This window comes from Crocodylus siamensis, chromosome 9 (genome assembly GCF_052110815.1).
Source record: "Crocodylus siamensis isolate JL-2025a chromosome 9, ASM5211081v1, whole genome shotgun sequence".
NCBI classification, from domain to species: Eukaryota; Metazoa; Chordata; order Crocodylia; family Crocodylidae; genus Crocodylus; species Crocodylus siamensis.
In genome coordinates this window covers 60,038,325-60,053,588 of record NC_143403.1, presented here as the reverse complement: position 1 = coordinate 60,053,588, position 15,264 = coordinate 60,038,325, and the positions used below count along the sequence as shown (strand labels likewise).

At 48.5% G+C, this 15,264-nt stretch overlaps 1 protein-coding gene across 3 annotated transcripts in view; it reads right to left on the bottom strand.

Moving 5' to 3' along the window:
• SEPTIN5 (septin 5) overlaps positions 1-9,751 on the bottom strand; it is a 57,031-nt gene extending 47,280 nt beyond the window's left edge. Inside the window, exons 1-2 of one of the 3 annotated variants that reach the window (XM_090063014.1) lie at positions 5,213-5,534; positions 4,050-4,137 (exon numbers count right to left, since the gene is read on the bottom strand). The gene's annotated coding sequence lies outside the window, so the exon portion shown is untranslated. Of the gene's footprint in view, positions 1-4,049; positions 4,138-5,212; positions 5,535-9,569 lie in introns of those variants that run through there. The other 2 variants (XM_090063015.1, XM_090063013.1) reach the window with 2 other exon arrangements.
• Positions 9,752-15,264: the final 5,513 nt, after the last annotated feature.

The window sequence follows — 15,264 nt, the reverse complement described above, 5'->3', positions numbered from 1 at the left end:
GACACAGGGTTGAAAGGACAGGCCTGCGGGACACCCATACAAGGGGGATAATTGAGAACAAGCACCACACAAGAACCAGAGAGTTCAAGTGGCAGCTACAACAGGACACCAGTACAAGAGGTTAAGAGGCCACCAGTACAAGAACTTCTGAATAACTGGGTACAAAAGCAGATTAAATGCCTATGAATGACTGTGATATAAAGGAAAAGTCAAACACTTGTAAAGAAAACTCTGACCAATATTTCCAAGCAAATCTCAGACCTGGGTGGGAGACAGGATGAGCAACAAACAGGGCTTGGGGTTTGCCCTTGGGTATTTGGCACCTACTGGAAAAGATGGAAATCACTTTCTTTCACTGGAATTACAGCAGTCACAATAGGACCCACCATCACAGATGCTGAACATGCACACAGACATCCCCGACTCCAAAGAGATGACAGGCTTCAAGGACACCCCCTCCCACACACACATACCCGGGGAGTGGGAGAGGAAACAGGCTCAGATAGGGGAAGCAATCTGGGCAGAGTCCCCCAGCAGAGCACCCGTGTCTTTGGGTACCAGCCCACGGGCTGCCCTGGGCTGAAATCCTTTCTATTTGGATGTCTTTTCAGGGCAGGAAAGTTCTTCTGAAAAAGCAATTCCCTGCTATTTTCTATTTTGCCCCCTCTCCTGGCAACCCTGCCAGAGAGCTGGCAACTTCCCACTCAGTTACACTCGAAACAAATCTTCCTCCTTCTTCACAGACACAAACCTTGCAGCCAGGGAAGGTTTTTTAATAAGAAGTTCTTACCAAGAATATCAGCTCTGATCCTGAACCAGAGACCAGGGGTGCTGCAGTACGATGCACCCTGTTACCACACAGGGACCAAGCAAATTGTACAGCCTAGCACGGGGAGAGACAGGAGGTGTTTATTTCATCTGATCTGTGACACGAATATTACTGTAAAGCCGGTTCAGTCCTCCTTGATGTCAACTTACACTGCTCCATTATTGTAGTGCTGGTGGCTAAAGACAGGGCTGTTGGGGTGGTTGTTTTATTTCTTATGGGCAGAGAGAGGGAGAGAAATGATTTGTTTTGAAAGGAAGACACTGAGATCCCAGAGGAGCTGAGTTCAGAGCTGTGAACACATTTAGATAACTACATATTCCCAGGAGCCACATCCCCAACCCTCCCCCCCGGACACAATGCAGTCCTTCATCCACATACTGTACTTCTTCCACCTAAGAAGCTGGAAGCAGAGGTTCGAAAGGGCATTAATCTTTCTCTGCCACCAGTCTTGGAAACCGGGAAGACAGGCATCCTGGCCAAAACGTTCTCCTCATCAGCACTGCGTGAAGCCCTGGTGCTCAAGTCTAACCCAGAGGCAGGCTGAGTGCGGGGCCCTTGGGGGGATAAAGGTTTGTGAAGGGCTCCAATAGGGAAAGTCCCACGTTTAAAATACAGTTGAAAAGTCGCACGCACTTTGCAAAGGATAAATAAAGCCACTGTGGTTAAGCTGCCTGCCAGCAAGACTCACAATACTGCTGGGCCAGGGGTTGCATTCTCCTCTGACACGTTATCAGCTCTATACAGCTCCATGCACCTTCTGCATCCCAGGCGCTGCCGCCAACCTACCCGCTCTTGTTTACTGAGAAAACAATCCTGTTATTGACGGACATCTGGCCAGGCCCGGTGACCACGGGGGACCGGAGAGATGCTCAGATGCCATTAGCAATTCAAACAAGGCAGCAAAACGCCTGGCACTGGCCAGAGCTGATGAGCAGCTGCCCAAGGCAGGCCCCACTGTCATGAACAGGAAGGCTTTTCACAAGTGCAAATAAGGAGCTGCTAAAAATAATACCCTCACAGAGCAATTAGATGGCAGGCTGCCTTCCTGTCCCAGTGCCAATGAGAGCAGAGCACGATGGAGGGGCCCTGAGGAAGAAAAACATGGGGACCCTTTCCCAAGACAATGTGTCTACTGAGAAAGTAGAAAATGGGAAGTCCCACCTGTGAGCCCGGGTAGCAAACCAACAGAGCATCTACTAGAAAGAAAGGATGCTCCAGTGACTGGAGACTAACCTGGGACTTGAGAGAGAAGGCTGCAATTCCCTGGTCATGTCACATGGTCTCTCTGTACCTCAATTTCCCCATCTGTAAAATGGAGATAATAGTACTACTCTGCCTCATGGGATGCTGTGAGTTTCAGTGCATTCAAACTGGGAGGTGCTTTGATGAGAGAAAGGCCAGATATGGAGATCATGCATGTCTGCTGTAGAAGATAAAATCATTATCAAAGGCTGTGGGCTTTCGCTTTCCCTCCAGACCACACTGGCTGGGTTCTAGCATTAGCCAGTCCCTCCAACAACTCATTGCTGTCACTCTGCTCTCAACTCCCTCCAATTTGTTGAATTTGCCTTGACATAAACATTCCCAGGAACGGGCAGAGTCTTGTAGGGGGGCTTTGGGCAAGAGAAAGCCCCTGATCTCTGCAAAGAGGCACGCAAGGGCGCAGACACATGCACGTGCATGAAACAGGCAGAACTCAAGGCAATTTGGCCCCAAGAGTGCAGCCCTCCCCACACTTGAGAGGACAGTAACAGAGAACGTTCCTTCTCCTTCCTATGCACCAGCCCAGCCCCTGCGAGCAAGCACAACCCACACGTACACTTGCCGCACACGGTGCTGCCTGCCCCTATTTATTTTTAAGCCACGTACATGAGGTAGCGCAGCCCTGAAATAACAGTAACTCATGACTAGCCAGGTACACACATCTGGGGACTCTATTCTCCCCTACTGACCTTGAGGCACATTTCATGCAGCCTCAGACACTGAGCATCATCTTCAAGGAAACAAACCACCTCCTTGCAAACAAGGGGCAGTTCAAAGCCTCCCATGTAAAGACAACATGCTGCAGTAAAGAGGCATTTCCCTATGCTTCAAGGCTAGCCATGCTGCAGACACACGCAGAACTTGACCGTGTGGTTATACTAAGTAAGACATCCCTTGTCAACGCACTCTTATCTCTTCTAGGAGTGCTGCTCAAAATGCCTCTTGTATTTGATCTGTGAGTCTGGAATGATTATCCTCAGTGGTTTTCTTGTACACTCCCTGCTAATCCAAACACCAGGCCCCTTACAGCAATGCAGTACAAGACCAGGCCAGTTAAGCCTCCTGCCCCAAGCTGTAGGGTTTCTTCTTCTCAAAGGGTTAAAGAGAAACCCAAGTTCCTTGGCTAGTGTACGCATGCTGGCCACAGGAGAAAGCTGTGTAGCCAACAGAATAGGGAGTCCCTGCTGTTCATGGGATCATACAGTAGAAGGCTCTGAAAGTGCCTCAGGTCATCTAGTTCAGGGCCCTGCTCAAGGCAGGACCATCCCTGACTAAACCATCCCAGCCAAGTGTCTGTATAACCTGCTCTCAAAAATCTCCAAGAATGGAGGTTCCACCTCTCTAGCAGTCTGTTCCAGTGTTTAACCACCCTGATAAGGAGAAAATTCATCTTAATCTCCAATTTAAATTTCCCTTGCTGCAATTTAAAACCATTGCTCCCAGTTCTAGCCTATCATCTGTGGCTGCAGAAGACACCTCCACCACTGTATAGGAGTCCTTCAGATTCACATACTGCAGTTGGAAGTATGGAAGCAAAATGATGAGAGAGGCAGAGTGGACTGACGTGGCTGAGGAACACATTTGGCTGAGTAGTATCTACTGGGGAAATGACGACATATCTACAGAAAACATGCAAATATTAAGGATAGAACAGAATTATCCAGGCTCAAGTTCAGCAAACCACTGAGCAGGTAAATTGAACCGAGGCCTCAGCATGGTACAAGGGGGTACAGCTAAGGACAACAAGAGGATGGCAGTCAAGCGACAGCTGTGAGCACTTTCCAAGGGCAGCAGTCGATGCACAGGATATTCAGAACTAGACGGGGCACAGAAGGGAAACATTCTGCCATGCACAGACCTTCTCCCCCCCAGATTTCTATACATTTAAAAAGGCAACAAACAACAGCACCTAACCAGGATGAAGTCTGACATCAAGGACTCCTCAGAAGACACTGACCTGCCAGCTGCTCTTCTCCCTGGACCACACTTCCTCAGCATGGCAGCCCCTTCATTCAAAGTAAAAACTTATGACCTCCGTCCGTGTACTGTAAGTGGAAGAGTAAATAATGTGGCAGTGCTAACAGTACCACTTACATGCACGTTGAGAGGCTGACACGGACTACTTAACCTGGAAAAACAAGGGAATGTGAGGATGACAGAAAGAGAAAGACACACTTCCTACTCTGCAGGCTGCAATAAGATCTTCGACGCCTTTTACAGCCCCTGGAACGCTGCAATCCACCGGTTGAGCAACGCTGCTCTCCACCATCTGCACACCTAAAACAGGGCTTCATCCTCCCTCATTGACTTCAGCAGGGGCAGAAGCAGTCCCTCAATGAGCTCAACAAGACCTCCAGCTCTGGCTAATGTTTCTGCAATTCTCCTGCACTAGCATCTGCAAGACCCAGCGGCGTGCCCCAAAAGCCACCCAGCAGGCATCCCACAGATGCCCAAGGGGCCGAGAAGCCTGTGAAAACTGAGAGGAGAAAATCCATAGGCAGGAAAATCTTACTTCTACTTTTCATAAGCTGTAAAATGCTGGGTTGTGTTTATACAAGGCAGTAGGTGCCTGGAGGGGTTCAGCCCCTCCTCTGCCCTTGCTGCCAGCTGTTTCAGCCATCCTACGATAAATAATTGACAAGCTGTAATGAGAACATCAGTGGCACACAGGTTCTGTGCCCAGGTTTCTAGCACTTCTGACCGGCAGCCTGTACTCTGACCTCATTATACCACCTTTTCTCCAGAAGCCAAAGCAGAGTCAGATGCTGTGGCAGTACATCCTGCCTGCGCTGGACTTCCTTGGCCGGAGGCTCCAGCAGTAGGACTGTATGGACATGGTGACGGAGATGCAGCTGGGGGCTGAAATCCTTCACCCGCTGTAGCCCCACCCAGCTCCCGACACTGCCACGCTAAGCAGGGAGCTGTTGTCTGCTTTGGAGAGCTCTGCCACGAGCCGCCTTTTTAGGCTGGCCAAAGAAAATCAACAGAACACACACGGCAGTTTGCAGAGAGGTGAAGGGCAAAAAACTTCCACTCCTATGCTACTTCCAGCCAAGATCCACTGTGACAACCGAAAAACAAGCAGAGGTGTGCTGCTCTGACAGCATATCTAGTGCTTACCTCTGGATTCAGCAATTCATTCACTCAGCTTTTCCAGCAGCCTGTCCCTGATGGTCCGACCTTCGAATTCTTCAACTTGGCCCCACAGGCTGGCCAGGTGTCTTTGGGTCGGGAGTCATAATGAGGCTTGCCTTACCTCAAGGACAGGCAACCACCATGCAGCTGAAAGTCTCTACAGCTTGGGTAAAAGAAGCCATTCACCAAGCTGCAAAGGTAACTCCACCTTCAGCAGCCCCAACATGTGACATACAGGTGAGGAATAAAAAGCCAGTATTGCCAACTCCAAGTGGTTGAAAAGGCATGAGCCAAGCCCCATGGAAACATGAGGTTGGGCTTAATCATAAGAGGTTGTTGTTTTATTTCTTCTTCTTTTTTTTGGTGGGGGGGGAGGTTAATGAATTTTGGGGGCTCTCTCTGGTTTCTGCACCTTTCAGCTTTACTTGGGTCAGGTTTTCAAGCATTTCCATCCAATTTAGAGGTTAAGAACTTTGATTTTAAATGAAAGCAGAAAGTTTTGCAAAAAATGAAATAAAAAAAACAAAAAAACCTATGACTCCAAAAACTGGAGCTTGAGGGAAAAGCATCAAATATCAATGAGATGGCACAACTGGCAAACGCACACCGATTTCAGTTCTGCTCCTACCGGCTGCTCCTCTTGGGCATCAGCGTGACTCGGCACAGGCACAGAGATCTGCCCCTGCGAAGCAACTGCCATTTCAGGGGACTTTGTGCTTACACACTTCTTTTCACAAAATATTACACAAAGACCAGCCAATCTTTACAACACTGCCCCATTTAGTTTTAACCCTAGTTTTGCAGGTAAGGATACTGGCCTGAACATCATGAAGGTGTAAGTGGAAACACTGTGATATCTGGCATTTCTTGAAGTCTTTGCTTCAGCGCTCACATGATGACGTGACAATTTCAGCTTTCCTTAAGCAAAGGAAAGGAAGCTTCTAGCCCTTCTGGCTGCAGAGAAAAAGCTTGAAAATACAAAAACCTACAGGCTCAGAAACAGCTGCCAATGAAAAGAACCCAAAATGAACTTATTTCTTCCAAATATCATGATTAGCAAGCCAATTTCAGCCCCCCAGAACATGTAACTCGGTATTTTTAATGGTTTGGGAAGCATGCATCCGATTTAGGAGTTTCCAGTGGCCAGACCAGTTTTCAAATCACATATCACTACACAGACACCATCTCCTGCACAGCATCTTCCCTACACACATTACCTCAAACGCATTTTTAATGATTTATACAGAAGACTTTCCAGAACTTGCCCCAACTCCATGGAAATGGAGAAGGGCGACAGAGCTGGCTGAAAAAGAGCACACGCCGCAGTTTACAATCCATAAGAGAACTGGATCCACCAGTCTACGTTCGTTCTCACACCCCCAAAACACTCAGCAACTTCATCCTGTCGAAAACGAGACGAGAAGTTGCAAGCTCGTGCTCTAATCCCCTGCACTGAAAAACATACCGCCCCGCTCCATTTACCTTGAACACCACTTCAAAGAGCACGAGGCTACACTGCACCCTTGAGTCAGCATGAACCAACCTCCGGGGACATAACAGTGTCCCACCCCAAAAAACTCATGCAGACTTAGTGCACCAGGAGACTCCAGTCTAACGAGATGCTCAGTAGTTTCACCTGTACTCCACCCACAGGAAGGCCTCAGGCTTTGGCAGAGTTTCCCTCGGGTGCACTCGCCTGCTTGGCTCCTACCACGTTCTTCCCTCAAATTGCTCATTTTTCAGTCCGAGTGTTTTAAGTCAGGGACTTTAGACCAGAGACACTGCATCCTGCACAGGCGACAGCCACCATGTCACCGCCTCAACCTCATCTGCTTCACAATGAGAAGGCAATGGGGCAAGGTACACAGCAGTGGTTCTCAATCTTCTTCGACTCAGAGCATCCGGAGACGGGCTCAAGGCCCCCTTCAGAAAATGCAGGTTCTTAGTTTTCACTCGTTTTTTGACTACAGAAAAATAATAAAGACGTTCTTCTGTTGTAAAGAAGTAGGGTTGGCAAGGTGGTCAATTAACTGGTAAAATACTGTCAAATGCAGTTAACTGACTGCACATTTTTGGACCAGTCAATTTTACAAAAGCCCTACTTTTTTGTAGTTTTCTTGACAGAATTATGATTTGTTATTGTTTTTTGATGCATTTCTTAATGGAAAATTTGTGCTTTTTCTGTATATTATTGGCAATTTTTCACAATTTTGAACCAGTATTTGACTGACCTATTGACCAAACTTTATTTGAGCGGTCAAATACCCAGCCTTACAGAGAAAAACCTCCATTGAGAATCACTGGAAGAGAAACTAAGATGCATCTACGGTACACCGCCTGGGCCACCCTTTGCCCAACATCCACGTAGGCTAGCTACAGACATGCAAAATGGCAGAATCGATCCAAGTCACGTGGTTTTCTCTAACTGAGGTGGTTTATATCAGTAGCGAAAAGAACATATTTTTGCCCTTTGGGGGAGGGGGGCAAATCCTAGACTGGGCTCCACCATTTTTTTAAATCAGTCTCTGTGTGCCAAACTCGTGTTCTTTTACAGGTATAAACCAGTTTCCGATCACTTATACCGGTAAAAATGTAATGTCTGTACCTGGCCTTAATGTGCAAGTCAAAAACTCGAGCTCACCCACAAATTCTCCAGAGCTTCAAGCTACAAGATTGAGCCTTCCCTAACCTGCCTCCCCCAGTGCCACGTTCTGGACCCACGCCACAAGCACAGGAAGCCAAGCACCAGCCGTCCCATCGCTCCTGCTCCTGACCTTTGGCGCTTTTGCACCTTACCTCCTGTCTCTAGGGCTTTTATCTGTCTCTACTGCTTGTAATCAGAGCCAGGAGCAGTAAGAAAAACAGACAGAGGACAGATTAATTGCTAGAAGGGCTCTACTCAGGGACCAGGTAACAGGAAAGGAGGACCCTTTCTAGGAACCAGCCTGCCCACCACTTGTCTCTCCATGTGCTTGGCATGCGGTCACTGAAGGTAACACAGACAGGGAGCACAGGCTACCTGAGGGTGACGCTTAGGGCTGAGCATCAGTGGTGGTGTGGATGCACCACAGGTGATCCGCTCTGTGAAAAACTGCTATGCAGAGATGGGAGCTGAATGGAAGCCTCTTGATCCCTGTCTAGTATCTTAATCCACCATCTTTTCCCCTTGGACAGCAGAGTCCCCCGTCTTCAGTCACACACAATTAGATTAAAATTTAGTAGCTAGCTGAACATTTCCTGGAAAGCACTTATCTCTCTTCAAAGACAGACAAGTGGTCTACCATTTATTTGCAGTGTGGCAGCACTTGGGCCGCAGCCATGGACCCCGCGGGGTGCCAGGACGCTAGGTGCTGTACAAACCTCAGCCGCTCCCTGCATTCCTATTACATGGGAACATGATTTTAAACCAATGAGGTTTAAATGGTTTGTTTTCTTGGGGATAAACGATACTGGCTGTGTGGTCTTTCCAACTACAGCCCACTGACATTAAGGCAACACCAGTTTGAACTTTCTACCAAATGCTACCATGTATATAAGGAAGATGGACCACGTATATACCCAGACCTGTTTTTATGGTCTCGGTACAGATAAGATTTTGTGGGGCTGGTTCAGTGGCACAAGGGTGCAGCCTTGCCACACACTTATTGGTATTCGCCATCACTTGCAAGCCACCTTGGACAGGGCAGCCCTAAAAGGGGAAACCCGCTCTCCAGGAATTTCACCTTCCGAAATAAGGGCATTAACAGATGGCTACGTTTTTCGCTATTTACTCTCGTTTCAGCAGACTGCTTTGTATGCACAGCTTGGTCTCGCTCCACCACTCATGAGTAATGTGGCCAGCACAAGCTCTTAATTCACTGTCCCCTTTCATGCCGGCTCCATGCGACACGCAGGCGTACGTGGAAGGATCCACAGACGGATGCGGGTGGAGCTTTCCTGCGCCGGGGGGAAGCCGCTCGCCCCTGAGGAGGGGCACGTTACATGACGAGGCGCGTGCTTCTCCCTGCTTTGCCCACCAGACCGCGACTGCCGGGGACAGCCGAACCCGCTCTGCACTAACACAGCGCGGCACACACTCCCCCCGGATAACATCAGGCCCCAGCCTGGCCGCCCCCTGGGGCAGAAGAGACAAATCCCACCGCTGGAGGGGTCTGTCACCCGCGCCACCGCTCCGGCCCGAGCTCGGCCTCCCCCGGCTCCCGGGCGCGGGGCCCGGGAACAAGCTCTGAAATGCGGGTGCGGGGCCCGCTGCGGGCGCCCCTGCATCCCCGGCGCCGCCGCCCGCCCGCCCGCCCGGCACACAAAGCCCCGCGCAGCCGCGGGCAGGAGGCGCCGCACCTACCTGCTTCTCCTCTGCGGGGCGGCGGCGGCGGCGGGAGCGGGTCCGGGCGGCGGAGCGACGCGCATCGCGGGGCCGGCGGGAGAGGGGGAGAGAGAGAGCAGCCGTGAGCAAGGCGCGACCCGAGCGGCCCCCTCCCCCGGCCCCGGCGCTCACCTGGGTTGCCCAGCTTGCTCTTGTAGCGCAGGCCCGTGCTCGTGCTCATGCTGCCGCCGCCGCCGCCGCCGCGGAGCTGGGCTGGCGCTGACAATGGAGCGCGCCGCCCGGCCGGCCCCGCCCCGCCCCGCCCCGCCCCGCCCCGCCGGGACACGCACCCGCACCCGCACCCGCACCGGCTCCTCCGGGGTGCGAACACGCGACCCGTACACACGCACACGTCATCTGATGTACGTATGCGCTGTGTGTGCACATACATACACACAGATGAAGCTCATGTCATCTCATGCAAACGCACGCCGAGCTCGCTTCATCTGATGCAGGCACAGCTCACCTCGTGTGACGCATTCACACACACGTGACCGGCGCCTCCTGAATCTGGGGGGCCTACCGACAGCGTCACTGGCAGCAAGGGTGGGGGCACATACCCCCCCCACCTGTCACCTGTGCGCGCACACACAGAGCTCGCTTCCAGCTGATGCAGACACAGCTCACTTCATCTGATGCACACGCACACACAGCTCACTTCATCTGATGCGCACACACACACACACACAGAGCTCACTTCAGTTGATGCACACACAGAGCTCGCTTCCATCTGATGCAGACAGCTCACTTCATCTAATGCGCGCGCGCACGCACACACACACACACACAGCTCACTTCAGTTGATGCACACACAGAGCTTGCTTCCATCTGATGCAGACACAGCTCACTTCATTTGATGCACGCGCACACACAGCTCACTTCATCTAATGCGCGCACACACACACACCCTCACTTTATCTCATACACTACACCCAACTCACTTCATCTAATGCACACACACTTTGGTTAGTGCAAATCTACCCTGCCTTGTATTAATGTAGCCTGGCTGCATCAAGCACCTCACCCTTCCTGGAGCCCCAACACGCATTGCTTTGCAGGCAGGATATTTTGGTTATTGTCACACTTGAGTTTCTCAGTGCTTTCTGATTTCTATTTAAAAATACAGCTTGCTAAAACCACCCAGGCTTAGACACTAGCAGCCAGGACTGAGTTTTTAATAAAAAGTGCAAAGTGAATGTGATGTACTGGTCATAGCTAAGGGAGTGAACCACGAAGCCACTCTTTCTAACTGTGGCTTTCTAGAGTAATTAAAAAAGGGAGTCAACAAGGCTGCACTGGGTAAATTCAAGCTTCCTCACGTTGTCTGGCTTTGGCCTGGAGGGTTTTTTTAATTATTTCTGTTTAACAGAAGTTAGAATAGTTTGAGAATTGTTTCTAAACTTGCCAAAAGTTGCAGAGTAGAGGACACTGCTGCGTGGTAATGGATGCATGGAGAAACCAGTTCATAGATAAAAGATCATCAATCCAGGACTACACAGGCATTACAGATTCTTAGGGAGAAATCTACCTTTCATCATACAAGAATTTCTAGTTTGCTTTCAGCCATATATAACATGGCTTATATTCTTCTCCACATTTCGGCAGCTCTGCAACCTTAACATTACATTCATGAAAATATTTTGCCCACATTACATCTTTAAATGGAGTCATGTTATGTACCATTTCTATTCTAGAGGCTTCACCCATGTCAGAGTTCCTCAGATATTTCAGGAAATAAGCCCCACCTGGTAGAATTTATAATTCTGCCAATTCACTCATTAACAAGAAAGGCATGACTAGCAGCAGAGATCTGTAAACAGTTGTGCGTCTGGTTTATGGAACCATGGTTTCTGCATTTCCTGGCTGTGTGATTTCAACAGTCATAAGGTTGTATTATTGTAATGGGAGTATGAATTATTGGTAAAGAAAGTGCTTGAACACAGGGATTCCTAAATGTCACAAACCTTTACATACAATGTGCATGTCCTGTTGAAATCACAAGTCATGCATGCATGCATGAGTAATATGCAACATGTTAATAGCCCACTACAGGAAGCCCTGAGATCACAGAAATTAGAGAAATGAAAACCCATTAAGAGACGTCATCCTTCTCCATCCCCCGCAACTGGACCAATTAGAAAATGTGTGCTCTGAGATTTCACATGGTCTCAGGGTGCAATACAATTCTAGCTTCCCTCACTACAGACACACTGCGCAGAGTAGCAGTTTGACATGCTGCCCTTAATTCATTTTAATCGCTAGTACTGAAATTATAACTTCAGACAAAAGCTCTGCCAACTGAACTCTACAGAAGTCATCTGAAACAAGGCAAACATAAAACCCTCTGCAGGCAAGCAGAACTAAAGGGTAATTTAAAAACAATAGAAACCTTTTCTCAATACCCAGCATGCTAATAGCAAGAAGGACACCTTGGAGTCCTCAGAGGCCTGAGCTTTAACAAAGCTGCTCCCTCAGGCTTCCCCAGTGCCTTTGAAAAGAAGAAGGGAAAAAAAAAAAATCAGCCTCAAAATATCCAACAGGAGTCATGGGCTGTTACCTGTCAGGTAGTCTGAGGTTACCATTTCCTCAAGTAATACTGACCAAGCTCATACCAGTAGTATGATCTTATATATGAAAGAGGGGTAAATCTCCATCACTGCTTATTTAGTTTTCCCACTGCCCAAGAATACTTTCTAGTCTAAGTATTTGGCTGCCTTCTGTGTATACTAACATGCACTTCTTTGACACAACACACTCAAGAGCTCTGCACAGCGATGGCTACACTTAGAATAATAATTGCATAGTAGTTCCAGATTTGGGACCAAAACTGGCACCAGTACTACAGCACTGGCTTTTCAGATGCTTATTGTGGTTGTTACTCCACCTATGTTATCATCACTCCTCCTCCTCTCCCCAAACAGTCCTCCAGATCAAAACAAAGAAAGGCTTGTATCTCCTGGCATGTTTGTTTTAACGAACTCCATGAATTGATCCCAAATCCGTTTTCACCCATTGAGTCAAGGCTCAGAAAAAAAAAAAGTATGTCAAGTAATTGTTTCCACATTTGCTCATTTCTAAACACTAGACAACCACAAACCGTTAGAGACTCCACCACACACTACACGGCACCAACGATCCAATAATTAGTTTCATAAATGGCTTTGTAGTCTGCCACAGAATTTTAAATCCAGTGCAGATTGAACAGATTGCAGCCACACTCTCCCAGACCCTGCTCAAGATAAGCCATTAGAACAGTCATATGTGAACTCTCAGTCCTGCACTTAGAAGTGGCAAGTCTGCTCATGCCGACAACGCTGGGATGGAAAGCGAGATGGAAAACAGATGGACATGGAGTACCTGGTGCTAAACCTGGGGTGGGCAATTATTTCAGCTGGAGGGCAGCTTAATGAGTTTTGGTGAGCTGTTGAGGGCCACACACACTCTTTTAGAAGATCTCATTTTAACAAATTACACACAAAAACAAAGCATATATTAAAAATCAAACATCTACTATAGCATTTTAATTTTATTGCAAAAAATACTTTTTGTGCTCATTTGTTGGGGGGGGTTTAATAGTGTGCATGTATACACACATACATACACACATACATATATATAGGGGATTGCATAATAGCTCAAAATAAAGTCTTACTCTTGCATTTTGCATGGGGGGATGGGAGGGTTGCCCACACACTAAGTCCCAAGGACCAGTGAGGGGAAGGGAAGAAAGGAAGGGGGGGTGCATGCACCAGAGCTTGCCCAGCTGCTGCAGGTGCAGTCCGTACCCTGTCCCCTCTCATCTGGTCCATGGCTGCCTCCACAGGACTCCACATGGAGCCAAGTCCCAACCATTCCTGCTTGCATGCGCCCCCACCCCAGCTGGCGTGCACAGCTTCCTGGTGGGGCTGCTCTCAGTGCAGCTGCAGCCACCCAGGTACTGCACAGCTCCCCCCCATCTCCAGCAGCTCCTCCTCCCCCTCTGCCCCTGCTGTGATGCTCTGGGTTGGGGGGAAGCTGCAGCCAGGCAGTTCCTGCCTCAGCAGGTGGGGCTCCAGCTCCCAGCTACCTTCCACCCACTCCACCTGCCCAGCATGATGAGCAGACACCTGCAAGCAGCCAAGCAGATGGGAGGCAGCCAGGAGTTGGAGCCATGCATGCTGAGGTAGTAGCTGCTCAGCTCCAGCTTCCCCCCACCCGGCTGGGCATCTGCTACCCAGCATGCATCCCCCAGCTTCTCCGCAGTGCCTGCTGTACAGAGTTGTGCAGCAGGGACAGGAGGTTGGAGATGGTGGGGAATCCAAATACCACCCAGGCAGCCGCAGCCGCACTGGGAGCAGCCCCACTGAGAAGCTGCGCGTGCTGGCCAGGGCCAGCAGGAGCACAGTTCTGGCTGCCCTGGGCAGGAACAGGCAGCACTCAGCCCCATGTAGGACACTGTGGGCTGGATACAAATCAATCAATCTGCAGGCGCTCCAGTCAGTTGAAGGACCAGATCCAGCCCATGGGCCATAATTTGCCCACCTCTGAGCTAAACACTGCCCTGCCAGAAGTGAGAAAATAGTGGAAAGGGAGAACCAAAAAAGAAAAACAAACAAACAAACAAACAAACAAACATCCTACAGTTCAAGAGAACTACTCCAACAGACCTCAAACAACAGCAAAGAATGCTTTAATGAATATACATTCCCCTCCATAAACCATGAGGCTTCCAACAAAACCACAGCTCTAAGTGTGGTTGAGGAATAACTTTTACAAGTTGCTGGGAAAGTCATAAGATTAATAAACACTAAAAATTATTTTGAAACATTAGGAATTTGAGCAATGGATCTGTTCAAAATATAAGGTCTAGTGTCAAATCTTTTTAGAATATTTTTCAAGTAGAGTATCCTTTTTCAGACTGAGTATCTCAGGGCACATTTCAAAGACAGGGACACAAGCATCAGTCACTAATCTTTATTTGCTTATGGAGCTATTCCTCTCCAATGGGAATTCTGAGACAAACTGCAAAAGTGATCAGTGATTTTCAGCATCTCATTTTTTGGCTACTGAAATGAAAACAGAAAAAGGGAGAGAGATGGGGAGGGAAAGTAGTGGGAGGACTGCTTTTTCAGAAGAGCTGTTCAGCAGTTCCTGGAAAAAAAAAAAAATCAGGCTTTTTAAAAATATACTCAGGCACCCCAAAACACTGATCTTTGAAAGTTCGCTTCTCAGACCATATCATCTTTGCCCAAGAGTTACTATAGTATAATTACCTTCTGGTTACCAGGGAAGGGCTTAGCAGTCTTCTGACTTTTGTGAGCACAAATGGATAGTATAATGCTTTATGACAGCTGTAGAACATAATGAAACATCACTGAAGAAATAGTGCTAACAAGAAATCATATATTAACTTAGTTGAGTGCACATCCTTGTCAACTCATAAGAAACAAGTGCACATATCCACCCCACACCGCAGCTCCCAAAATAACCATCTCTCACTAGACAGGTCTGTAGAAGTTTTTAACAAAGTAGTACATGAATAATGACCATTTAGCTCATTTCAGCTTCAACTTCACTTTGGCAACTTCTGTATTAATGAAGCCTTACAACATCATGCCTTTTTAGCACCAGTTTAACACCACTTAATACAAGCCAAATACACATCCCTTTGAAGAAAATTGTTTGCTAAAGCTGT